Source organism: Myodes glareolus, chromosome 22, assembly GCF_982192425.1.
Source record: "Myodes glareolus chromosome 22, mMyoGla1.1, whole genome shotgun sequence".
Classification (NCBI taxonomy): Eukaryota; Metazoa; Chordata; class Mammalia; order Rodentia; family Cricetidae; genus Myodes; species Myodes glareolus.
Genome location: NC_142047.1, coordinates 10,876,093 through 10,904,025, shown reverse-complemented (window position 1 = coordinate 10,904,025; position 27,933 = coordinate 10,876,093).

Below are 27,933 nucleotides of genomic sequence, written 5' to 3'. Positions count from 1 at the left end.
AAGGGTGATTTCTTTCTCAGACCATTTATTAGCTGAGTAAAGGAGGACTACTGATTTTTTTTTTGAGTTCATCTTGTGTTCTGCTACATTACTGAAGGTGTTTATGAGTTGTAGACGTGCTTTGGTAGAATTTTGGGGGGTTGCTTATGTAAACTATTATATCATCAGCAAATAGTGAGAGTTTGACTCCTTCTTTTCTGATTGTATCCATTTGATCTCCTTTTGTAGTCTTATTGCTCTAACTGGACCTCAAGACTATATTGAATAGATATTGAGAGAATGGACAATCTTGTCTTGTTCCCGATTTCAGTGGGATTGCTGTGAGTTTCTCTCCAGTTAGTTTGATGTTGGCTGTTGTCTTGCTGTATATTGCCTTTATTATGTTTAGGTATGTTCTTTGTAGTCCTGCTCTCTCCAGAATTTTTATCATAAAGGGATGGTGTATTTTCTTGAAAGCTTTTTCAGCATCTAATGAGATGATCATGTGGCTTTTATTTTTCTGTTTGTTTTTATGGTGGATTATGTTGACAGATTTTCTTACATTGAACCATCCTTGCATCTCTGGGTTGACACTGACTTGATCATGGTGGATGATGTTTTTGATGTGTTCTTGGATTTGATTTGCCAGTATTTTATTAATTATTTTTGCATCAATGTTCATGAGTGAGATTGGTCTGTAATTCTCTTTCTTAGTAATATCTTTCTGTGGTTTGGGTATCAGGGTAATTGTAGCCTCTTAAAAAGAGTTTGGTAATGTCCCTTCTGTTTCAATTTTGTGGAACAATTTGAGGAGTATTGGTATTAGGTTTTTTTGTGTGTGTTTGAAAATCTAGTAGAATTCTGAGCTGAAACCATCAGATCCTGGGCTTTTGTTTTTTGGTTGGGAGACTTTTGATGACTGATTCTATTTCTTTAGCAGTTATAGGCCTATTTAATTTTCTTATCTGGTCTTGATTTAATTTTGGTAAGTAATATTTATCTAGAAAGTTGTCCATTTCCTTTAAAGTTTTTCAATTTTGTGGAGTACAGGCTTTCAAAATATGACCTGCTCATTCTCTGGATTTTCTCATGTCTGTTGTTATGCCCCCTTTTCATTTCTGATTTTGTTAATCTGGATATTCTGTCTCTGTCCTTTGGATAAAGGTTTGTCTATTTTGTTGATTTATCTTGAAGAACCAACTTTGTCTCACTGATACTTTGTATTGTTTTCTTTGTTTCTATTTTGTTGGTTACAGCTCTTGATTTAACTATTTCCTGCCATCTGAACTAGTATATTTTTAAAGAAACAATTGTGTGTGTGTATGCGCATATGCAGGCACACTTACATGTCTGTATGTGTGCCTGTGCGTGCATCTCTGTCTCTGTCTCTATTTCTGTCTGTCTGTCTGTCGGTCTGTCTCTCTTATGCACCTGTGGAGGTCAGAGGACAACTGTGGGAATACATGCATGAGTGTCTTGGGGTTCCTACGGTTGTAAAGAGATACCATGACCACAGCAACTGTAATAAAGGAAAACATTTTATTGTGGTGTCTTAGAGTTCAGAGGTTTTTATTTCATGGCAGGGAGCACGGCAGCTATCAGGCAGATATAGCGCTGGAGAGTTAGCAAAGATTTCCACATCTGGCTTGACAAGCAGTAAGAAAGGAGAGTCACTGGGCCTATCTTGAGCATTTGAAACCCCAAAACCTATCCCCAGTGACACATTTCCTCCAACAAAGCCACCCATCTCAATGCCTTTGTAGCAGGGGCAATCTTATTCAAACCACTACAAAGACAATTCAGTCTTCAGTGTGGTCCTGTGAGACAGTGAGATCTACCAGAGGTGGGGACTAGGAGAGAGTGATAGGTCCCTTTGGGGAAGAAGTTAGTGCGGTATTTCTCAAGTGCTACATAGAAGCAAACCTGGAGTGTACCTTGTTCCTGGCCTTCTGTTCTGCTGTGGAGTCTCCTGCACACACACTCCTGTTGTTCCAGTGTGCTCTATCATGAAGCCTTCATCAGAGATGAACTTCTTCAAGTTTGTGTTATGTTTTCAGGCTTCTCCAATTGTGAGCTAAATAAATGCTTTTGCCCAGTCTTTTAGCAATGGAAAACAATATTTTAATTCCTTTTTAAAGTTTGCTCTTTTTCCTTGTGTGGACCTCTGGTTGTCTAGGCATCATTTGCTCAGAGTCAAAGGAATTTTCTCTCACTCTCTGTAGATGGAAGTCCGCCTGACGTCACATTATCTTACTAACTATAGCTTTGTATTAGGTTGATATTGGAGTTAAGTTTTCTTATTGTGATCTTTTTTTGAAAATTATTTTGGACATCCTAAGAATTTAGTAATGTTTCATATGCTATAACATCACTTGACCAGTTCCTACTCAGACTTCCCATCAACTCTACAAAATCTAGGCTGGTAGAATTTTGATTAGAATTGATTCTATCAAGCATTCCAGTTAATGTACATGGAACACTTTCATAATCATTTAGAAATTTTCTATATCAATGTTTGCAGTTTTTAAAGTGAAGTTATTTTACATGGTTGTTAGATTTTATTCTTATGTATTCTATTATTGTCTCTTATTATCTATTTTGAGGGTTTTGGGGTCTTGTGAATATATGTGGCTTTTAAACTGTTCCTGTAGATATATGATTATATTTGATAAATAATATTTATCATAACTTTATTTCTAAATTTTGTTTGTAGTTTCCAAGATGTCCCAACATTTCTTGAATTTGTTTTCAAGTTCGTCCCCCTCCTAAAGTTTAATAAATTATTAATATAAGGAACACACGGAGGAAAAATCGTATGATAATAGTTAGGGCTATCATAAATTATACTCTGCATAAAATATACTATGCACCATTTTTTTCTGAACATTTTTTATTATTTAGCTCATTTAGTTCCATGAATGGCTGTAGGGAGCACAGGAAGCCCTATATGTGCAAAGTCCCAAGTGAATGTGTGCTCTTGTCATGGTCATGGCCATTTCAAGGACCCAGAAGGAAATGGGGAGGTGTTCTCCCTGCACTACCCCTCTGCCAGGGTGAGGCTCACAGGGAAGTGGCAAAGCCTTCCTCTGGTTTCTGTGTGGGTGTCGACAGTGTGTGCAGAATATGTTTGCCTTAGCTTTCTCCCTTCCAGTATGCACCATCTGAAGACTGTTTGCATGCAGAAACTGCTCCTACATACATTAGCTAGCCTGTCTCCTTAATCTATCTGTGTGCCATAAACTCCGCCTCCTTGTGTATCTGAATGTAATAATCCCACCTCTTTGTCTATCTGCATGTGTCGCTGGGAAGGCTCAGGTTTCTGTGAGCAGCGGTACTCACTCCCTAGGCAGGGTTTCCAGGATCTTATAGAGATTGAGTTGAGCATATGTGAACAAGCAGGTGAACATGTATGCATTTATTTTCTCTCTTCTCTTGACTGTGGCTGTCAGATGAATAACCATTTGAAATCTCAAGACTGATTTCCCACAGCGACACATTATCACCTGGGATTGTAGGCTGGAATAAATGCCTTTGTCCCACAAGTTGCTTCCTGTCAGGACTTTTTATCATAACAACAGAAACGAAACCAGGACGCTAACTTTGACTCTGTGAGTCGAAATCTTTTTTTTTTTCCTCATTAAAATATATTCTATTAGTGGAACAAAAAATTTCACACAGAAAGCCTTCTATGAGTTTTCTTTTCCTATTTTCTAATCTTTATTATAAAAATGTTACAAATAAAATCCCCACACACCAAAATTAACTAAGAGTTTTCAACAGTCCAACAGGAGGTGCCTGTTCTTTTCCTCAGATCCACACGCGAGAAGCAAAGGTATTTTTGCTTTCTTAGGTATTTCCAAATAAATTATTATTTATATAAGGCGTACAACTTCATCTTTTTGCATGTACCATTAAGTGATTTCCTATGTGACATTTAAACTGACATTTCTGTTGCTATTGTGTCTTGTTAGTGGACAGACTATCTAATGTTCCAAAGTCAAAAGGCCACCATGAAAGCCTGTGTCGTATAATTACAGCTCTCTACCTCTCTACCCTGGAGTTCCTTTGTTTAGCAAAGACAGAGGACAAGGAGCCTTTGAGAGCTGTTGCATTGGAGACAGGAGCGAAGCACTCTGACCTTTTATCATGGCACTTATGAGGAGCCTCACTTACTTTAGGTAAAGAGCTAAGGGAGTAGTGACTACCGTCAGCTCTTCAGAGAGGACTGGAGACACCACATCCGGCTGTGGCTGATGCTTCCACTTAGAGAGCTTTGGTTAAAGCATTCATGATTCTAAGCAAGCAGTTTTCACAGACACACACACACACACACACACACACACACACACACACACACACACACATTCAGACATGCTCATGCACACACAAACACACACACATACTCTTACACACACAATTATATTACTAGTCACTAGAGAACCACAGCTGCTCAATTGTGTGAAAGTTTTCCCCTCTTTTTTCCATGGATAGGACCCAGGCTTCAAAACTGAGAAATCATTTAAACCTGACTTTTAAATGTAAAATAGCCAGAGCCTTGAGGCTTCACCTAGATTAATGTTTAAATATAAAAAAATTGGACCAAGATCTATTTGATATTAAATCAACTTTATAAGCACAATGATATTGGCTGATCTAACTTGCTCATATATAAAACTAAATTCATGTATAATATTGGCACTTGCTTCAACTTAACTTAAATTTTTTAATTCTTTGAGAAGATCATACATTGTATTTTGATATTATTTACTTCTTATTTCCTAATTTTTCCCAGCTCTATCCTTCCTTTCATATCATGATCATTTTGTCCTCACTTTTTAAATTAAAAATTTAAAAATTAAATAATATCACTTCCCCCTTCTCTTCCCTCCAACTGATCTCACAGCCCACACTTCCTTTTGAATTGATATCCTTTTTGGCTTTATTATTGTTACATATATATTTGCATAAATATATAAGCATTACCTGAGTTCATTTAGTGTGGTTTTTGTGTATATAATTTCAGAACTGACCACACCTTTTGGATAACCAGTAGGGAGCTCAGCCCTGGGAGAGGCTAGGTTTTCTCCCTTTCAGCTCTCATTAGTTGACTGTAGTTCTTTGTCTAGGGGTGGGATCCCACGAGATTTCCTCCTTTTGTACAACCATGTCAATTGATAGTGTCATTGTTCAGGTCTTACTCAGGCAGCCATACTGTTGAGATTTTTGGGTGTTGCTTTCACTTCATTTCTTGGAGACACAATCTGACATCAGACCTTTTGGTGACTTGCTTTTGCAGTCTTTCCAAGTCTTTCTTCTGGGATGCTTGCTGAGCCTCCCATGCAATCTTGGTTTTCCAGCTGTATCTTCTGGTCTGCTCACACCAAATCTGTTGATCTCTGCGGTATGACCAGCTATGCTTTTCTGGAATGGTCTCCACTTGCTGTGAAGCTTCTATAATGAAGGGGGAAGTTACGCAAATCTCTAGGTATAATAAGTTTTAGGATGCGGTTAGGAATTGTGCTGGTTCAGTAAGTTGATAGTAGATTCCCCCCCCAAAAATCTATGACTTCACTAGCTGAAGCACGATTAATAAAAACTCAGAGATGGAAATTGGGGTTCAACCTGAAGACCAGAAAAGGAGAACAGTCACTGGCCATGACCTCAACCTCAGTCTGAAAATGGTGATCCTGCCTCCAGGAATCTCAAAATGAGACTGAGACTGTGAGTTGTGTCCTCTCCTTTTATATTCCTCTCTAGGGCTGGGATTAAAGACGTGTACCACTGGGTTTAAAGGCATGTACCGGCCGGTTTTCATGGCAACTAGTGTGTCTACTGTGATTAAAGGTGCAGTTACCACTTCTTGATCTGTAAGGCTGACCAGTGGCACTGTTTCACTCTCTGATCTTCAGGCAAGCTTTATAGATGAAATGTCACTACATTTCCCCTTTTTTTCTAAAATAAAAAAGAAGGCTTTAACTGCTATAACAGCACTATATACAATAAGTTCAATAACTATGCATAATATATTCAGGCAATAAATGCATTGAAAATCTCTAGTTCATTTGCATTTGACAAATTCACAGAAAATACTCCATATCTATCCTATCTTAGTGAGTCCAAAGTTTTGTACCTAATTTATTTTCTATCATAGCTCACATTACCATCCAAAACTATCTTTTGATATCTCTTAATCTTATGTAGCTTAATTTTCTTCAGTGAATTTCTTTTCTGAGTCTCAGAAACAAGGGAGACTATAATTATAACAATAACTATCTAGTCTTCAACTACCTCAGAGACTCAAGAAGGAAATAATATTAACTGAGTAAACAGAAAGTGCATTGTAAGAAGCTTCCAAAACTCTAGAATTGACAGGGACATCTTGCTGCTTGGGTAGTCACCCAAAGTTCTTTCGTAATGTTGGGGTAACTGTATTTAGCTTACAGGCCCGTGGTATCTGGCAGACTTTTCAGTGAAGCAGAAAATTTGAAGATCTGCTTTGCCTTGTATTGGTGAAGTTCATCAGTTGTTTTCTTCTGTGTCCTGCAGACTGTCTGGCAGTTTCTTCTGTCAAGCATGAACCCTAAAGAATCATCCTGTGTTTTGGAAAGTTCAACAGTCACTTTTCTGTGGGTCCTGCATGTCCAGTTCATACAGCATACCATCAAGCAGTCCAGGCAAGTGCAGTTTCTTGCCCAAATGTCTAGCCTTGTCACGTTGAAGGCAAATTCTATAATGAATTTCTTCAATGTCCATCAGCCTATCTGAAGTAATTGGTGCTACCAGAAGCAGACATGTCTCATTGTCACAAAAAAGAAGAACTTAGGTTATTAAAACATTTTAGATGCCAGATTCTGTAAATCTTTGAAGTGGTTGGAGATGATTTGTCTATCTAAAACATATCTTTGTTTGACCTTGAAAACATACCTAATGTGTCTACAAGTTCGATTATAATAGGTGACTAATCACTAACTTATATTTCCTTATTATCTTAAACAGTTGGTAATAATTACTTTCAAAGACTAGAAATTTGCATTATGTTTTTAAATGAGCTGTCTAGGTATAATAGGTTGAACAAGATTAGAAACGTATAAACAGTGTGTTTTAACAAAATTAATCTCAAATTTGTATCAATATACAAAATTTGTGTACAATATATAAAAGTCCAAATCAATGTAAATCATTTAAAACTAGTAGTTGCTTTTTTAAAAGTAGACTCAATAATCTACCCTTTTTATCTTATCATATCTACATCCCCCCTTTTTCTTTTTAGAGTAGATTCATTATTTTATCCTTTTATCCTATCAGATCTATATATTCAACTTTTCTTTTCAAAACAAGATCCTATCTGCATTCTCCTTCTTTTTCTGTTCAGAGAAGATTCAGTAATCTACCTCTTCATTTTATCATATCTATATCCCCTTTGAGTCTTTTCAAAACAAGAACCTTTAATTTAATTTCTTTCGTTTAGCTTTTTTTTTCTTGACTGTTATCCATAACAACTTGTAACCAACACACTAAACAAAGACAAATATTCATAATCCAATTTTGGGGGGAATGTGGGCATAGTTTTCTAGGCTACTTACTGCTGACTGGGGACACTGAAAATCTTATAGAGACACGAAGAAAATTTAGGATTATGGTCAAGTCCTGACTGAAGTAATCTGTGAGGCTGGATCATCTCAGCCAGCAGGCTTGAAGCTGTTCTGGATGTAGAACTCAGAGGAAACTGCAACAGAGGTGCTTAAAACATTGGATCATCTGGGCCATCTGAGGTGCTCTAAAATGTTGCATCATCTGGCTATCTACTCCTACTGAAAAATTTTCAGGGGATCTTCCTCAATCAAACCTTATTTTTCTTAACGAAGAATGAATCCATAGCCAAATCAAACCTTATTTTTCTTTACTAAGAATGAACCACAGGCTCTCATTTCCTGTGGAAACAAAAGCAAAACTTATTCTCCAAAATAAGTTAAATTTTGAAGTCAAGGCATTTTCAAAATATATAGGTTGGATTAATCCAGCAGCATTTATAATCTAATGTCTTTTAGCAGCTACTGCTCCTTCTTTAGCAGTCAAATGATTTAAAAACAATACAATAACATACAGTAAACAGATTCTCTGTGTGTTTCCTTCTTTACATGGAAGCTAAACTGGGTTGGATGGGAGCTGGGACCCTTGGTTCCCTCCCAAACCCAGGTGGCTAGGTCTGGGTCCTGCTCTGGCCTGAGGCCCAACTAAAAAGCCTCAAGCAAAGGGCTTTTTCATAAATTCGTGCCCCCAAAGTTGGGCATCAAATGAAGAATGATTAATAAAAGCTTGGAGAGAGAAACTAGGGTTCAACTTGAAGAACAGAAAAGCAAAAGAGCCAGTCACTGGCTCTTACCTCAACTTCAGTCTGAAAATGGTGATCCTGCCTCCAGGAATCTCAGAATGAGGCTGAGACAGTGAGCTATCTCCTCCCATCTTATGTTCTCTATAGGGCTGGGATTAAAGGTGTGCACCACTGGATATAAAGGCATCAACTGCCAGGTTTCTATGGCAACTAGTGTGGCTACTGGGATTAAAGGTATGTATTACCATTACCAGGTCTATAAGGCTGACCAGTGGGGCTCTTTTACTCTCTGATCTTTAGGCAAGCTTTATTTATGAAATGCCACTACAATTAGCCCCAGGAGGTTGGCTAGATTTCTAATACCAAATGTGATTCCTCTCCTATCTAGTGGGCCTTAACAAGTCCTATAAGTAGCCACTGGTTATGGCCAACATCTGAATGCACTGTTGCACCCTTAGGGGTCTCTCACCACAAGAGCCCTTTGTTATATTCATGAGCATCACAGCTGGGTTGGACTATTGATGGCTTCTTTACCTTGCTTCCTGACGCAGTACTTTCTGGAAGAATGAAAGCTGGACCACAGGAAGGAGGCTCCTAGATTAGACTCAGCTTGAGTTTTCTGAGTGCTTTGTTCAAAGTATGCTGTATTCTCCACAGCAGGGACTTACCTTCAGCTCCCTGGAGCCTGGAGGCATCCACGGGAAGCAGTAATCGCCTACATTGTTTTGGGAGTTTCTTGGTCTCCCTGACTAACACCTTAAACAGAGGTTTCTCATTCCTGCTACTGAGGTTTCATTAGATAGATAGTCTATGGCACTTGTGGGGAGCATTGCTAGCCTGAGTGTCAAAACATGTGTGTGTGTGTGCATACATGTATGTATTTGCAATGTACATTTATATCAATATAAAATTTTAGGTAAATATAAAACAATATGATTTTTGAGGTTTTATCAAACATCTTTGGTGCTATTTGTCCCCATCAACTTCAGTATATTCTGTTTCTATACCTTTGATGTGTGGTAGTTTCCAGGGGTGTGCGGTCAACTAAGAAAAGGTCAAACCCTTCAAGAAAACTAACTCTCTCTGTACCAGAAGCTACCAGCCATTAATAGCTCCTCAGCAAGGGGGGGGACTTTGTGCCAACCTCCCCACTCTGTGGTGGGATTGTGTCTGACTTGCACATATACAGTTCTTGCACATTCTGTTGCAAGCACCATTTCAAATGTGTCACTGCCCCCCTGGTCAAGAAAATGCTGTTTCATGGTGGCCATCCACCACCTCTGGCTCCTGCAATTTTTCTGCTTTCTCTTTCATAATTATCCCCAAACTTTGGGAAGAGGGGTGTTATTCATTTATTTTTTAAATTTTTATTTATTTGCTTACCTTGAGGTAGATTCTTACACATCTCAGGCTGATCTCAAACTTTCAATGTAGCTGAGGAGGACTTTGAACTTCTGGTCCTCCTACTTTCCACTCCCAAATACTGGGGTATTTACAACCATACCCCCACTATGTCATCCTGGAGATCAAATCCAGAGCCCTGTGCATGTTAGGAAAGTGCTCTACTAACTGAGTTCCATCCTCAGATACTTTAATTTGGAAAAAAAGAAATAATTAAAAATGGTTATGCTGTGGAATAATCTTTTTGTACACTGTAAAGATTTGTGGTTGTGATTGGTTTTATAAAGAAGTTGACTGGTTGACTGGCCAGTGGTTGAACAGGATAAGGTTAGGCAGGAAAGTCAAACTGTGGATAATGGGAAGAAGGGTGGAGTCCGAAGGGTTGGCAGTAGACATACAGAGAGAAGATGGGCATGCCATAATGAGAAAAGGTGCCAAGCCACATGGCAAGACATAGATAAGAAATAGGGACTAATTTAAATGTAAGAGTTAACTAGTAATAACCCTGAGCTATTGGCCAAGCATTTATAACTAATATTAAGCCTTAGTATGTTTATTTGGGAACTATTGGTGGGACAGAAAATTTCTGCTTACATGGGTAAGAAGATATTTTGTTAAATCCTCTGCATACTTGTTAATAATTGTTAAATACTCTGCATAGCTATAGTCTGTCTTCTAATTTCTATACCATATAGAATTATGGACCTAAGAGTTCTATCAAAGCTCACATAATGTTTGAATTAACCTGTTTCTTTATGAGCCAAGAAGCAGTAAGTCTCAGGAAGGCGAGTTCAGTCACTAGGATTCTCCATAGCTGCTCAAAATAGCTGGTACCAACCAAATAGCTGGCATAATTACCCCATTTACAATAATGCATTAATCATGAAAAGAAACTGTAGAGCGTCAAAGCCAAGGATTTTGCCTGCTGTGGTGTTCCTGTTAACCTAGCACAGACCTGTGCTTAGACATTTGGGAATATAGAGCCTGTCATGGAGATGTCCTTTGGAAAACAGTATAGTCAGAATATTAAAATATTTTGAACAAGTAGATAGAATTACTTTCAAATGTCAAGGGGAAACAGAGGAAGTAGGGCTGTTTGAGGAGCACAGAGTTCCTGCTATGGTTATCCAGAAGACAGAGTCAATTAACGCTTCTCCGAGTCAGAATCCCCTTAAAAGAGAAAAAGGTGACTTAGGCATGACAGTGTTTGTGAGAAAGACAATGTGTTGATTTTTAAAAACAGCATGGGAAGATAAATTCTGAGTGATATTAATAACTTGAAATGTTATGTAATCTCAGAAGGCTAACCTGGGAGCAATCCAGAATTTATTTTTAGAAACAAATGTGTCAGACACATTTACACAAAACCAATTTCCTAGCTCATCAAAGATAGAAACCTTAGAACTACATGCTGAAGACCAAATCTAAAATAAAATAAAATACAAGAGTAATAGTTGTTTTAGAATGAAATGCACATTTTTATGGGTGGAAAAAGTAACAATTCAACCAGCTAAAACTCTCTCATGGAGTTAACCCAGTGCTCTGGGCCGATGCAGCTTTTAAGTTGATCTGAAATGTGCATAGACCCAGAATAAAATTCTGTGAGCACGAATGAGATTCGACACTGTTTAATAATTTTACTATGTTCTTTAAGTTCCCTTAAAGAAAACCCTGCTATGGCCAGTGTAAAAACTCATGTACTAAGGGTAAACCTAATTCTATGATAGAAAGACAATGGTTTAAATAATCATGTGTAGAGAGATGCTATACAATTGCACGAGATTTTCTCAAAAAAATTGAAAATTCAACACAAGGCCTCCAGAGTCATGGATGTTAGAGGGAGAATGATGGCTTAATCAGGGTAAATGTGGTTAACTGAGAATGGCTGATCAGTACAATTAATATTCCCTCGGGAACAAGGGGAAACACTTGAATCAGGAAAAATACTGTTTTGAACATTGCTGTTTTAAGAGGAAGATTGAAGAGATTATTTAGGTCCCAGGTATGAATTGATGAGTATTAATTATTGTTAGCTAGCTAGTAGGAGATTAAATGGTGCTCTTCCAATGGGTCTATCAAACACACTCCAGGACAAGCCTCATGCTCACATTGGTCAACAGAAAACAGATATCACGGTGTGTGTGTGTGTGTGTGTGTGTGTGTGTGTGTGTGAGAGAGAGAGAGAGAGAGAGAGAGAGAGAGACAGAGACAGAGACAGAGACAGAGACAGAGAGAAGGAGGGAGAGAGAGACTTACTTTTTAGGAGATAAAAATCATGAAGTTAGGTAGGTAGGGAGATGGGGACAATTTTCTGAGAGATGTTAGAAGAAGGTAAAGAATATGATTAAAATATATTGTATGACTAATAAAATAATAAAATGGGATAGTTTAGTGTTTTTAGAAACCACTGTGAGGACACTGCAATGAGAGTGGATGGTGAGGGAGTAGTGGCAGTGGGTGAGGTCTTGGGATTTTGCAGGTGGACTGGGGCCGGTGGGGGTGGGAACAGAGGGGTGAGGTGGTGGGGGTGAATAGAGAGAGAGTGCTGGAAGGGATTACTGGAACCGGGAGGCATTTCAGGGGTTAAACAGGTAGAAACTGTGCAATGGAATTTATGAAAGTGACCTTAGGGAGTGACCAATGACTGGTCTCATGGGAGTGGTCAACGACTGGTCCAGCTTGAGACCCATGCCATGAGAAGGGGTCCATGTTTGACACTGCCTGGATGTCATCCTTGGATATCCCGAGACATAGGATAGAACCAAAACAACTGGAAAACAATCAATGAAATGGTTCCTCATGGTATTCTGTTATATTCATAGACAGGAGTCTAGCATAATCATCATCAGAGAGGCTTCATCCAGTAACTGACAGGAGCAGATACAGAGACTCACAGCCAGACACTAGAGAGCCAGGGGAACCCACAGAAGAGAGGAGGAACCATTGTAGGAGCCAGAGGGACCAAGGACACCACAGGAAAATAGCAAAAATAACCCACAGGATCAACTAAGCAGGCCTAATAGGAGCTCACAGAGACTGAACCAACAACCATGGAGCCTGTATACGTCTGAACTGGGTTTCGTGTGTGTGTGTGTGTGTGTGTGTGTGTGTGTGTGTGTATGTTTATATAGCTTGTCATCCTAACAGTGGGAGTAGGGTTCTCTCTGACTGTCTTTTGTCTGCTTTGGGCTTCTTTTCCTCATACTGGGTTGCCTTGTCCAGTCTTGATCTGAGGGTTTGTGTTTAGTCTTAGTGTGACTTGTTATGCTCCGTTCAGTTGATATCCCTGGGAGGCCTGTTTTTTTTTCTGAAGGGAAAAGGAGGAACCGTGGATCTGGGGCAGAGGGGGAGTTGGGGGAAGAGCCTGGGAGGGAAAAAAGCAGGAGAAACTGCAGTTGGGGATGTAATATACGAGAGAAGAATAAAGAAAATACCTCCTATGAAAATGTTACTGGATTTAATACTAGTTCAAGTGAATTTCATTGGGGTTAGTTATGCTGAGTACTAGGTCCTTTTGGGGAGTACGTGCCATGGGGAGACAGCGCTGGGGTAGGAAAAAGTTCACCTATGTAAAAGCAGAACATACAGAGCGATTATGACAAGGACGTCATCATGATATTTCAGGAGAGCAGCTACGTTGAAGAGGACTTTTGATACCAAAGAGTGCTTTGGGTGATAGTATCTCATAGGTGGAGTTGTATACATGACAAGACAGGACCATTGACCTCAGGAACTGGTATGAAGCAGAGCCACAACCAAAGGGACCCAAGTGGCCTAGGAAGATGACTATAGTGAGTGCTGCGGATTGCTTCCCTCAGAACTGAGCCCAGGCCCTTCTAATGTGCCTTCTAATGCTGTGGAGCCTGATGAGCTAAAGGCCACATATTCCCATCTCTGCATGTGACTTCTCTTCTGCCTTCCCGATGTCTTCATAGAGACTCAAGCCCCAATGAAGATGAGCGGTGGGAAATTCACTAAATATAAAACAAATAGTACAGACTGAAATGGAAATGTATAGATATTTGCTGCACGACTGACCTATAATCATACAGACCAAAGCTCAGCATCACTAGCCATGATGGTTTGAATTGTTAACTTGATGTAATCTAGGTTTACTTTGGGAGAATCTCAGTGAGAGAGACTGTTGGTTTATGGACGTGTCTGTAGGGGATTATCTTGATTACATTATTTGAGCTTGGAAGTGTGGCCTGCTGTGGGTGGCACAATTCCATAGGAAGAGGATGGGAACCCTACAAAAGTGAGCTAGGCGTTGGATGCATGCATTATTTGCTCCCTGTGATGTGGGATTCCCCTCTGAATGCTGTCAATATGTTTTATTACTATTTATTAATAAAGAAGCTACTTTGGGCCTATGGCAGTGGAGAATAGAGTGAGGCAGGGATTCCAAGCAGAAATAGAGAAGAAAAGAAAGCAGAGTCAAGGAGACGTCATGTAGCCGCCAAAGGAGGCAGATGCCAGAACTTTACCCAGCAAGCCTCAGCCTTGTGGTGATACACAGAATAATAGAAATCCTCAAAAGTAATGGTTTCTAACATATGCTAAAACAGCATGAGTCTTGAACTTATTGAGCTAAATGAAATAAGCCAATCACAAAAGGACAAATATTGTGTTGTTTGAAGCATATGAGAAACAGAATAGTCAAAATCACAAGAGACAGAAAATGGGGGAGAGGAGGATGGGAAGTATTTCACCGATGTAAAGTTTAATTTAAGATGTAAAAGTTAGTTAATAAGAAGCCTAAGCTAATCAGCCATGCAGTGTTTTAATTAATATAGTTTCTGTGTGATTATTTCAGGTCTGGGCAGCCTGGAAAGGAATGAGCGGCCTCCGTCTATACCCTGTTCCTTAGTATGGGTGCAATGTGATCAGTTTCTGTCACTGTGGTTTAATTTCTATGATGACCTTCAATCTGGAACCATGCCCCAAATTAAACCCCGTCTCTCTTAAGATGCTTTTGTCAGGGCATTTTAATCACAGGAACAAACAACAGGAAGTAAAGAGATGAATTACTAAGGGAATGCAGTCAAAATGACAGTGTGATACCATCTTATTCTCATTAATACAGCAACTACCATAGAAAGTAGAAACAAGTGAGGGTGATGATGTTATAGAGAAGTTGGGACCCTTGGACACTGTGGTCAGAACACACAAGCATGCAGCTCCGTGGAAAATAGTTTTTGATAATTTCACAAAAATTACAACAATTACATATCATCTAACAACTCTGGGTTTAGATGAAATAAAATTGAAAGTAAGAGCTAGAAGACTTGTTCATATTCCAGTGTTCATAATAGCATCATTTTCAATGCTAAAACAGAAGCAGCGAAGTGACTGAGGATGAATACATGGGTAAGAAAAGTGTGGCATATGCACACTTGGATATTGTTCTCCCTCAGAAGTAATGGATTCTGACATATGCCACAACATCAGGAGTCTCGAACTTATTGAGCTAAATGAAATAAGCCAGTCACAAAAGGGCACATATTGTGTTGTTGGAAGCATATGAGAAACAGAATAGTCAAAATCATAAGAGAAATGGGACGGAGGAGAGGAGGGTGGGAACTGTTCCACGGACGTAGAGTTTCAGTTTATAAGATGAAAGTCGTGAAGACAGATGTGACAACAGTTGATTCGGCAGTGTAAATGCACTCAGTGCCATGAACTGCATCTCTAACATGGTCAGGATGGTAACTTTTGTGTTATGCCTGCTGTAACCCAGTAGACATTAGTGGACATCAGCAGAAAGGTTAACAGACTGGAAGTTGAGGAAGCGTGATGCACACGTTTCTTCGGACGCAGATCAAGGTCCACTGCTTTGAACTTCAGCTATCAGCTCTGCTCATGCCTTCCTTTTCCTTCCCTCTTTCAATTTTCTATTGGTCCATACTCCCTATTTGTGGGTTCCATAAAGACATTTTCATTGTAGCAAATCATGGCTTGACCATATTCATTACCCCAGTCTTCTCCTTTCCCCATTACACGTCTTCCTTTCCATAAAATTGAGACTCATATTTTGTTTTTATTCATTAGACATATTCATACTATAATTATTTTTATTTTTATGGAAGTTGTCATATTAATTAGGATAAGGTAGTATTACTTTGTCATTTTGATTTAAATTTTCCTAGTGACTCATGTCTTTAAATGTCCTGTTGATGTGATTTGGAAAGAGGCAGCTTAGAGGAGAAGGAGTTTCTTTTGACTCATGGTTCCAGGATGTAGTTCAAGGGTGGTTCCTTTTGGCTCACAGTTCCAGGATGTAGTTCACCATACCAAGCAAGTCACATGGCAGCAGCATCTTGCGTGGTCTATTCCTATCTCATGAATCAAGAGATTTTTTTTTCTTGAAAGGTCAGTCTTTAGTTTTATAAACAGTTTTATAAGCTATTTAATATGCTACAAAACAAATTCCTTTCTGCTGACACAAGTGAGGATCTGTTTTGGTCTTTATTAAATCCTAAAGGAGTGGTTGCTGGCTCTGGATATTGCAAGCCACAGGCTCTCAAAGAAATGAGATTCTGACAGAGATTGGCCCAGTCGCTTGAAGTGGAGATAGACAAGATCCACCTAACATCATAAAATGGACTCTGGTACCTGTGGTTCTGTATTAACATCAATCCTTACCTGAAGTTGATTAGGATAGGAAGCCTATCAAAGATAAGGTTTCCCAATGAATTAATCCTGGCCATTTGGAAAAATTGGAAATGTAAGGAGTGTATGGTGTGTGTGTGTGTGTGTGTGTGTGTACATGGAGTGGGATAGTTTTTTTTTCTTTCCCAGTCTGCTCGAAGAATTTAAAGAGGGAGAAAAGATAAACTTCCCTGTATAAACCATTGTTAGATAGCCGGGTTAGATAACCTGTGTGGATATTCAAGAGTCTCTTCTACTCATGTTTGCTGAACTGACAAGGCTAAAATACAGAAGTAGAATGTGATTCTTCATATTCCTGAACTGAACTGCAAGATGGAGTGCAGCCCTACCTCAAACGTTGGACCACTTACGGTAAAGAATGGGACTAAGAAAATCGTAAAGCTACATGGGGCAGACCTACACACTTCCAAGACTCTTAAAAGCCCGGATCGCAGTCAGGATTCTTTGAGAGAAGCAAACACGTCTATTACCTGAGACAGTTCACATGTCCATTACCTGAGACTGTTCATCTTTTTCTCCTGCATCTCTGTGATAACTGACGCATTCGAGACCTGAGACTGTGATAACTCCAGAGGCCTTACTCACTAGGTACACCACTTACTTACTTTGTAGTCTGACCAAATACCAAATGTCTGACAAGAGGAAACTAAAGGGAAGAGACTTTTATTTTGGTCCAGAGTTTAGGAGAGAGTCCAGTTATCATGGTGGGAAGGCATGGCAGTGTGGAGTGTGACGAGTCTTTCTCTGTCCTGCCAGTCAGCTCCAAATAACAACACAACAACTTCTTATTAATTATGAAAGTTTGGCCTTAGCTTAGGCTTGTCACACTAGCTCTTAGGACTTAAACTAACCCATTTATATTAATCTATGCTTCTCTTTTGGCTTTTTGCCTTTCTTTCATTCTGTATGTCTTATACCTTCCATATCTCCTTGGCTTCTCCCATGGACCTAGATTCTCCTCCTTTCCCTCTCTCTCCCCAGAATCTCCACCGCTTCTCCCTGCCTAATTATTGGTCATTCAGTTTTTTATTATACCAATCACAGCAATACATCTTCAGGAAGTGTACAAATATCCCATAACACGAGTATGAGGTGACTTTCCAGTCAAGGAACAGAGAGAAGAGAATGCTGACTCTCATCTGTCTCGCTCTCTCCATGAAAAAATGTAATCAGCCTAGGCCCCAGTGTTGGCGTTGGTGCCTCTCCTGTTCAGGCTAGACAGTTTCTCTTTATCTAAATTTCTCTAGGAATTCCTTCCAAGACACAAGGAATTACAGAAGGCGCCACTCCCAGTTGATTCCAAGTCCAAGGGAACTCAAAATAAAGTGTTTCTTAGCATCTTCCAGAGACAACCAACAGCATGCAGTTGGTAGATTGTGGGGATGGTATATAAATAGATGGTAGACAGACAGACAGAGTCCTTTATTAGAGAAACTAGCTAATGATAATGGAAGTTAATAAATCCCATGCAAGATGTCTTCAAGACAGATGTAACACCCTCTTGTGTTACTTGGTATAGTTCGTGTGCCACTGTACTCTAGGTGAGCTGGGCAAGGGCCTGGAGATTGAAAGAACACACAAGAGACCTGGGTCATTGGAAAGGAGGTCACTGGAATGCCTATTCAACCTTGGGAAAATCCTTATAAACCTAGGTGCTGCACAAGGAATTCCCCCCAGGCAGGTGGGAAATTGCCACACCCAAGATGGAGTAAACAATGCCAGATAGCTAATCACCAGGCGGGGCCGAGAGAGCACAGGAACAAACAGGAAATGCTGGCTGGCCAGAGACTGTCCTCAAAATGAACCCCAGAGGCAGGGGTAGGCCCATGGGCCCAACAGACAGACACATTGAGATGCTTGTACCATGACTCAATGCAAATCCACCTCAGCGGATGGAGCTTCAAGTCTGAGGTACAAGGTATAAGAATCCTGTGCGTATGGAACTCTGCTGTTGCAGGTCCTGAGGACCCACAGCCACAGAGCTTTGGGAAATGGCGTAACTGGGCTCTCCTCTGCCTGTCTGTTCCCTCGCAGCTGCTAGATGGTCAAGTGGGTGTCACGGATACTTCTGTACTCAGTCCACCAACTCACACAGGAGCTCCAGCTGAGATTCGTTGGGGCATCCTGAACAACAACCTAGCCATCCTTTAGACTCCCTTAATCTAGTTAAGCTGACCCCCAAACAACATCATACCAGTAAAGCCAGCCTTATAGCCACAGCCCCATGCTCCTTCTAACCAGCAATCAGAATCTGATTCCAGCCCACTGGCATTATTTAAACAGAAAGTAGGAGCTGGAGGGAAAAGGTTTACCCAACAAAAGCAGCCACACAACTTTGCTCATTTGCAATGTCAGAAACCTGGAATGTGTATGAGAACAGATTCTAAACCACAGAGGAAGAGACGTAATTTTAGACTGGGTTGGATATTTTGTGTTGCGTGTACTTGCCAGAGATTCTGGGTTCAATATGTTCACTTGAACAGCTCAAAGTGTTTGATAGAAATGTGGGCGCGGTGCTAGTCAATTCTAGAACTATGCTGCCAGTAATTTCTTGAGACCATATAGAGAAATGGATATAATGATAAAGAGATACCATGAATGTTAATTATGTGCAAGTCACTCACCTACATCTAATCATATCCAACTCAGAAACCAGAGGGGGTTCTTCAGAAAGCATCTCCTGGCCATGAGATAAGTTGCGGAGATCTCGAGTGACTGTCTTCCACAGCCCAAAGGACTTTTATTTCTCTTTGGTGGTGGGGTCCCAGGGGATAGGGCTCAGTGCACAGGGAAGGTAGACATGATTATCGTAGGCATTAGGACTTGAGCAATGTTCGCAGAGTTTGATTGACAGTGATCATTGGCAGGGGTCAGCTGATTTAAAGGTTCCCAGAACTGAAATATATGCTGTGTATCCTGTTCTCCCCTTGATCTGTATAAAGTGAAAGCAAAGCAATAAGAAAACTAAGCAATCTGAGGAACTGTAATTATGAGTTATAAGTCCTTTACTGGCCCATAGATTCACAGCTCGTAATGAAGGAAGGCTGAAGTCACGTACTGTATGGCTTCTTCTTATTCTTCCTCCTAAAAAGGCCAGCAGCCAATGAGCCACTCAAATCTTAGGACATGATTAACACAAGCTCTAGCTAATGCTAATTCCATGAGACCAAGTGTGAGCTATGGTCCACTACTTACTGGGTGTATATAGGGGGATGGTCTGGGATTGCCTTACATTGGGACAATACGTACTCAGTTACTCTCCCAATTTCCAAACTTGCAGCTGTCATAGACACACTCTTCAACATATTCATATTGCTTTTGGGTTCATGCAACTAAAGCTCTAGAAAGGTAAAAGGAAGCCTCTGTGCTCAAGGTGATTCTAAAGTGGTGAACCTAGATGAATGTCACATACTTGCTGGGCTGTGGGTTGAATGTTACCATCGGACAGTTGCAAAGGAAAGGATACCCATTGCTATTGCAGCTCCCAATTGTTTCTTTCCTCATTCAGGTCTTAGATCCTTGTTTAGCTCTTCTTTTTGAGCATTGAGAAAACAGATGGGTCATGGGTACAGTATCAATGTGTTATCAGAGACTTCATAAGAGAACGGCTCTCACTGATGCTGAGACTCCATGTTTTCCTTGTTTTCTGAAGCCAGTGAGTCCAGATTCTGTTACCTAATATACAGTTATCAAGTTGGTAAATGTTCTTTTTCTAATACCCAAAGAAAAGGCCACAGAATTTGTTTCCTTTCAGCTGGCACAAGCAACAGTGAGCCAAAGGCTGTATCATTTCTCTGGCTCTAGATGACAAATTAGTTCAGGGATTGACAAGCTCTCCTCCAAATAGACGCTTTGCAGGCCACATATGGTCTCTGTTGCATATTCCTTTTCATCCCATTTATACAATTTTACAAAGTCAAAACTGGTTTTTGCTTGCAAGACTTATGTAAACTAGGCTGCTGACCTCCAGGTTGTAGTAGTTTACTGATCCTTGATTGACTCATGGGGACTTGGCAATCTCAATGATCTCTGAAATATTCTGCTGACCCATTATTGTGATAATCCTAGACCGGCAGGCTCTAGGGGAAACGTGGGGCATACCATGGGTGTCTTGACAAGGTTCTTCACTATCAAAGATAGACACTAAGCCCAGGTAAGCTCAGTGGCCTGCCTATGACACACAGCTCCTTTTTAGGAGGTTGTTTTGAAACCTGCATTTCAGAAACAGAGACAGCAGGAGAGAAGCCACAGGCTTTGGAACAGAGGATAAATAGTAAGTGTCGCTGATGACTGTAGCTTCTCCTCTTCTGTTCTCATGCTCTCCTCATCAAGGGCCTTAGGAACTGATCAGGGGCCATGACTGCAGCAAAATCAAATGGTACAGCTGCAAGGAAAAAAGAACGCAGTGTCCAGGAACCAGGGGTTTGAAAAATTAGGTCCTTACAATATTGATTTTGAATCCATTCACCAGTAAGCCATTTTTGACTGAGAGTATTGTCTGACACAGATAAAAGCCAGTCAAACTTCATCATTGTGTACCCCAGTTTCCTAAGAAATATTCTGCCTATAGGTAATATAAAAACAATTATGCACCATGGGAATTTAAACAAAGCACTCAGAAATTGCTGAAAACTATGTAATTGAGCCAGCAGAGATGACTTATCGTCTTTGTTCATTTTAAGAACATTTTAAATTGGTTTGTGTATAATAAAAATTTAGCCTGTCGTCAATACCTACATAAATAAGCTTTGGCCTCTCTGGAATACAGATCGTCAGGAGACAATCAAGCTGTGGTTTACTACTTCACATAGTGTGCTTTCTCTCACTGCAGTTGTAAAAGCCACAGCCATGTGCTTTAATATAAAGAACGTGACAAAGAAAAGGCAGTATTTTTTCTTACGTTTGAAAGGCAAAGCTGAACAAAATATAACATATTAGAAGCTTGACCTAAACAGCGAGAGATTTGACTTTCCTGTATTGTGTGGGCTTAACCCCATCTTTGAATGCAGTCTGTAGGTATAAGTCCTCGACTCTCTCCCTTGGATTCCATGACCCTTGGCAGAAACATTTCACTGCAGGAGTAGAATTCGCCAGTCTCTTTTCTCTTAGGCATTTGAAGGTGCTCTTGTTTCAGCAAGGACCCTACCGGCCAGGTTCCCAGCATTCCCCTTAACTTGAAACCCTAACTTGCAACTCCCTGCTCTCTGAAACCATGCCAAGCTGCCCTCTGCAGCCCTTGGACAAGTGTAGACACCTGACCTGAGTGTGGGGCAGCAATCTCCCAGTTAGGTTGCTGTAAGAGGGTCTGTCTCTTTTCTACAGGAGAGATTTTAATGATTAGTCACCTGGGGACTTGAATTGCAATTTAAACAAAGGGGAATAGATATTCTTCAGTTAGTAGGAGGAGGTGGAGAGGGGGAATCTCTAAATAGCGGCACAGATGATGAAGTCTACTGGTGACCAAAGATTCCAAAAAGAGTGAAACAGGGGTCACAGACGCCAAAGAGGCAGCTTCCTTCATCTCTCCTTGAGCATCTGTCCTGCAGAAGGTGACTGCAAGCCTAGTGACAGCAATGGAAGCAGCTTCTCTGTAGAGAAGGGGCCCACGATGTAGACCACATGCCATCACGTCTTGATACCGAATTGTGTCTTCAGGGCGCTCCTCTCCATTATCGCTACCACTTTTCCTTTAAATGTGCAAGTCAGGGCTGAGCTTGCACCTTATTTTCAGAGTTTATGTCCTGCCTATTTCCCTCAGAGAGCCCTCACAGCCAAGTGTCTCCTCGTTCCAGTCCCATAGTTGTCTTCTCCAAACTGTTGTTGCCGTCTCACCGACTCAGAGGAGAAACAGAGCGAACCACAGCTGATTGAGCTCCTGCAGCTGCCGTGTGTACTACAGCGCCATGGGGGAAGCACAGGAGAGGGTGACGGTGGAGGAAGAGCCGACAAAGAACAGAACACTTCTTAGGCTTTCCCATGAGGTGTCAGGTACTTTCACAAGGAGTAACTGAGATGGGCAGTGTTAGGACTTGCATATGAAATGTTTGCTACAGATTCGTGTGTTACAGCCTAGGTCTCCAGCTAGGCACCATTTTGAGAGGTTCTGGAAACTTTAGGAAGGATGGAGAAAGTAGGAGGTTGGGAACAGTTCCTTGACAGTGTCTTCCCCCAGCCCCACCAGTCTTTGCCCAGACTCTCTACCCAACAGAAGGAAAAGAAGTTCCTCCCCAACATGTGCTTATCACTACAGTGTTCTGTCGTAGTGCCGGGCCAAGCAACTATGGACTGAGTCCTCTAAAATGGTGAGCAAAAGAAATCTTTCCTCCTTTGATTTGTTCTTTTAGGTGTTGTGGTCATAGCTATGCAAAGGTAACTGATACAGAGAGTGTTTATGTATTTGATTCTGTCTGAAGCTTACACGGCGAAACTTTAAAGAGGTCTTTGACTGACAATTAGGTCACAAGGGTGGATCCCTCATGCATGGATAGGATTTCTCTACTTGTGAGAGGAGATATGAAGAAATAATTGCTTTGTTATGGTCACATAAGGCTGTAGCTAGAAGGTGGTTTTGTTCTAAATCAGGAACTGGGTTCCTCCTTAGGCATGCTATCCATGTGCTTTAACCTTGGACTTTCAAGTCTTCACCACTGTGAACAATAATTGTTTACTGTTTAGGCCATCTAGTGCATTCTATTGGTTTGTTCTGACCTGCCTGAGATGTGATAATGGGGCAGAATTATGTGAGAGAGGATGCTACTTGACCTGACAATAGAATTCAAGGCCTTTCCTGGAATCTTTGTTTGGATTTCAATGCTTCCAAAGTTTTGGTATCTAGCTAAAGAGACAAATTGAGTTTATCCTTAACCCACAATACTTAAATTCATTTTCAAGCCTGCCAGCAGGAGGTATAATCATCTCTAGAGAAAGAATAAGATTCAGAATGAAGCTAACACTTCTCATCATCATAGGAAGGCAAGAACCCCTTGCCTTGCACCTAAGTTTTGGACTCCTTGCTGTAGGATCTCAAAGTATTTGCATTGCTTTTGCCATTACAAAACACACCAACGTATTTTAAAAATTGACCCATGATTCACGTTAAACATTTGTTGGGAAAAACTTGATAGAATGGCCACAGTTTGGAAATAGATGGTGCCTGCCACCAACTTTTATTTCTGGTGTACCCCATCCGTCGAGGCTGTAAACAATAGCTAAGGCTACAGGCATCTAGGACTTTGTTGGTGCAAGACAAGAAAGCCCCGACAGTTTACAGCATCTTCTACTTTGTGAAAAGCCTAAAATGAGTCACCCATTTGCTACCATTAGAAATTCACGAAACGAAGTCTGTTCTGTAAATTGTTACTTCATCTTAGACCAAATAAAATGGTTGTCTTTTCATATTGATGAAATTCTTCTTCTTTTCCCCATGTTTCAAGTGGTTCTATTTGTTTATAAGTGCCGTGTTTCAAAAGAGTATTTCCCAGCTATCTGCGATGATTTCTCAGCTTTTACTGTAGAGAGTATTATGGCAACTCTCTAATAAGCGTATGTTGTATTTGCAAAGAAAACATTTGTTACTTGCTATTTTCTGGAATATAAGGCAGAGATGAACACACTGGTGTATATACAAATTACTCTGAAATTTCAAGTCCTCAGTGAGTTAGTGGTTACACACTGGATGCACTTACTTACCTATTATATAAGACAGGATAATGTTCTTTCTTAATAGCTCAGATAAATTTCCTCCCTGTGGCAACTCAAGTTCTCTGCATTTGATTTGATTCCACAACCATGAGAAAAGGAAGCATCATTGTGACCAAAAAAAAGTTATTGTATAGGAAAGGCTTGTGAAATAGGACAGTGAAGTAGAAAGTGATAGAGGAAAAGGTCAGAAAAAGAGAAAAGTCAAGAGAATCAATGTGAGCATTCTTTCTTCCCCTCAGAAATTGACTGACAGGGAGTGATTAGTAGGAACCTTAAGACCCATTTTAAAGAACTCCAAAGATTGAACTTCTCCCATTCTACACTCAGAATGTTGTAGCCTATTAAAGAGTAGCATATTGAGCGTGTGGACAAAGTTTGTCTAGATGGATGTCCTTTGCGGGAGCCAAAGTCCCTGCCTATATTGTGGAAAATGGAGATGTTCTCCGGAAAGGGTACCTCAGATGGTGTCCCATGGTTGAGTGAACCTTACCCAGGCCGGAGATCTAGAGGAGTGCTGACAACAGGCTCAAACTAGATCTAATTTGGTAAAAAAAAATATTAAAATTAAATTCCCTAGGGAAAAAAATGGGAATTCATTAGCCCCATTGCACCTACACATAAAATAAAATAGTATTTCTATTCCCAGGAGGAACCTGCGACCCATTAAAGAAGACACTCTGGTAAACTAAGGCAAGCACACATTTGGCACTAATGGTCTTAAAGAAAGCAATATCTAAATCCCACTGGAACAATGAGATTGTACTTGGACGTATTACAGAATACCTGAAAATTGGGTTCCTTGGTATCCTTAATGCATCAAAAACACCCACTTCATTAAGATTATTTCTGATCCTTCCAATTAGATTTGGTTTCTACTCCATCTTAAGTTTTACAGTTATTTTTAGATTGCTTATGTATACATAGCAGGCCACTTGGCTTTGAAGCTATTTGTATACTTACATACTTGTCTCCATTTCTCAATTACATTATCTGCTTATCCCTGTGTTCCCACGCATCTGTACCTTGTGTGTCCTAGATACTCAGTAAATACTTAAGTTAGAGTACATACGGCAGAGAATAGATACTAGAACAGCTGGGAAAATCAACTCTAAACGTATTAAATCATGACAGTAGTTTTGCCTTCTTCTTCCTTTTCCTCCCGTCACTAAGTATAGCCCATATTTGCTAGTCGTTGCCTGTGTGCCTTTTGCTAAGGGTGATCCAAAGGCACTGGAAGGAGTTGTAAAGAAAAAGCAGGCAGGAGAAGGGGTTTTACATAGAGTCTCACTACAGACTCGGGGAAAGCCTCTTTCATGTGGTACCAACTTCCGCTGTGCCTACGAAACTGCGTCACCTTTCACAGATGGTAGCCAATGTTTCTGTGACATACCCAGGTTTTAGGTAATGGTGAAATAACTACCCTAGAACAAGTAAATTACAAGGTCTCATGATGAAATGATCTTGTGCCTTATGTGTCCACCATTTTCAGTCTCAGCAAAGACTTGGCTGAGCAGAAAACCAGTACGATGTTTCGCAAACAGCTGTCTCCCTGCTAGTCTCTGAGGTAGGAACCATCAGTCCCATCTTACAGACAATGGAGTTAGCCATCACTGGCTGACAGGCAGGCCATGAATAAGAGCACACACTCGAGTCCCTAAATTGTCTGATACTGTGGTACAGCTTTTGTTTCGATGAATCAATGCAGTTCTTTTGGGCGGAGTCTCAGGTGAGACAGGAGTTTAACTTAAGGATGGTGGTAGCCTCAAGTTGTTTTGACTTACTCTGCTATTCAAATCTTGTCTGTGCCCGGTCATCCAGGAGATAACCATGAGCCTCCAGGTAGAGATGGATGATTCCAGAAAAAGAGACCGGGGGTGGTAATTTGATGAGATTATTAGAGATATAGAAATTTCTGAAACTAAGGATACTCTGAAAAAGGATATATTTGCATATGAAATGCAATAAAGTTTTCAAAAGCAATATACTTCTGCAAAGAACTCACTGCCCCCATCAATCTCCCTGATTGCTATAAACATTTCTTGAAATATGTCTGATAAGTTTCTTCTCAATTTTATGCCACCAGTGACATAATTATGTAATAAAAAGCAGTTGAAATGGGAACATGAAGAATAACATTTAATTTAGATGTTTTCCCTTTTCATGACTTTTGTGAGAAAATATCAGCTCTATACTTGAAGCAAAGCATTGAAATGGTGTTCCTTCTGAAGACTCCAGTCTTTGAGTGGGGGCATCTCTGCCCAGTGATTGCCTACAATTTTTTCCCTTATGAGCATTTTTCTTGAATTTACTAAATTATATTAAATTATATCAAGTAATTTACTGCAACTATAGTTTACAGACATTGTTTTCTTTAAGAAAATGAAATTTCATGCTATTCTTTGGGCACAACATGGCAGCTGGCGGCTACACAAGTGAGCTCACAGCGATTGTGGTCACTACTCAAGATCAGGTTAGTTCAGCATAGAGGAGGAGGGATGACTGGAGGTGACGGCTGCTGAGGGAGGGACAGCCACTTTTCCCTGGGGTTGGCTCCTGGTGGCTTGTCCACACTCCAGTGGCTGACCGCATATCCACGTGGATATGGGCAGCACTAATTGAACTCAGTGATTTATAAGAAAAAGGACACGAAGTTGGGAGGGAGATGTGGTGGAAGGATCTGGGGTGGGGAATGAACATGTTCAAAATACACTGTATAAACACATAAAAATGTCAAAGAATAAATAAAATGAAACAATTTATCGAGAGGTTTTATATACACATATATTTGTGCATTATTCAGATAAAACTCCTTCATATAACTGGACTTATAAATAGAGATCCCCTTGGGCAAAGGTTCTCAATCTGAATTTAAAATGTTTTTAGGATGGATTTCCATCAAGGATAGCTGGGAGCTCCTTGAGAAGGTATCAGTTCCATGAATATAGAACATATCAGCAGAATCTTTAAACCACAGGTTGAAAGTACAGGCGATACTTTTACTTCAATAAAATGAACTTGTGTGAGACCCTAAAGATAATCAGAAAACTTAATTTGGTTTTCTTTGTCCTACATAAGAATGTAAACCAAGTCTATACTGAATTGCAATTTAGCAATTTTAATTTGCTCTGCTCCCTCATCTCTGGGACGACTGGGGAGTGTTCTAGGGAAGATTATGAACCATTGTGACCCTGGGACTTCCCTGGCTGGTGATGATCTCTTTTCTGTGGTTTTCTGAAGAGTAGACTTCACATATATTCTTTGAAGAAAGAGTGAAATGGCTCTCCACTAGCCACAGGCCATTCTGAGGTCACCACTGGCACCAATTGAGGTGGCACTCTGTTTTTTAAAGTGGTTTATTTTTTTGAGAAAATGTTTCTCTGTGTCGTCCTGGTTATGCTCGAACTCTCTGTAGACCAGGCTGGCTTTGAACTCTTTCTCTGCCTCTCAAATGTTAAGGCTCCCACCACCACCTCTGGCTGAACCACATTTTTTTTTTATTGGTATGTCCCTCTTAAGTGTCCTCTTGGGGCTTTCCTACTACACTGGCTTTCTCTTCTAATGACCCTTAGGAGCTTCACGCTCTCCTCAACACTTAGGAAACACATAGAAGTCAGGGATCCTCAACCCTGGAGGATCTAGGTAAACAAACCAGCATGCACATTTTTCTTTGCATGTAGTTCCATGTTCCAGAATCTTCTTGAAAACTGAAATTTTCAAAAAAATGAGAAATTTGGGTGCAGAATTTTTATTCCCGGGTTTCATTACATAACACAGGATTTATATTTATATTTTTTGACTTTCAAGTTTGATGCTGTGGACACTGATTCTAGGCAAATAGTTTTCCCTTC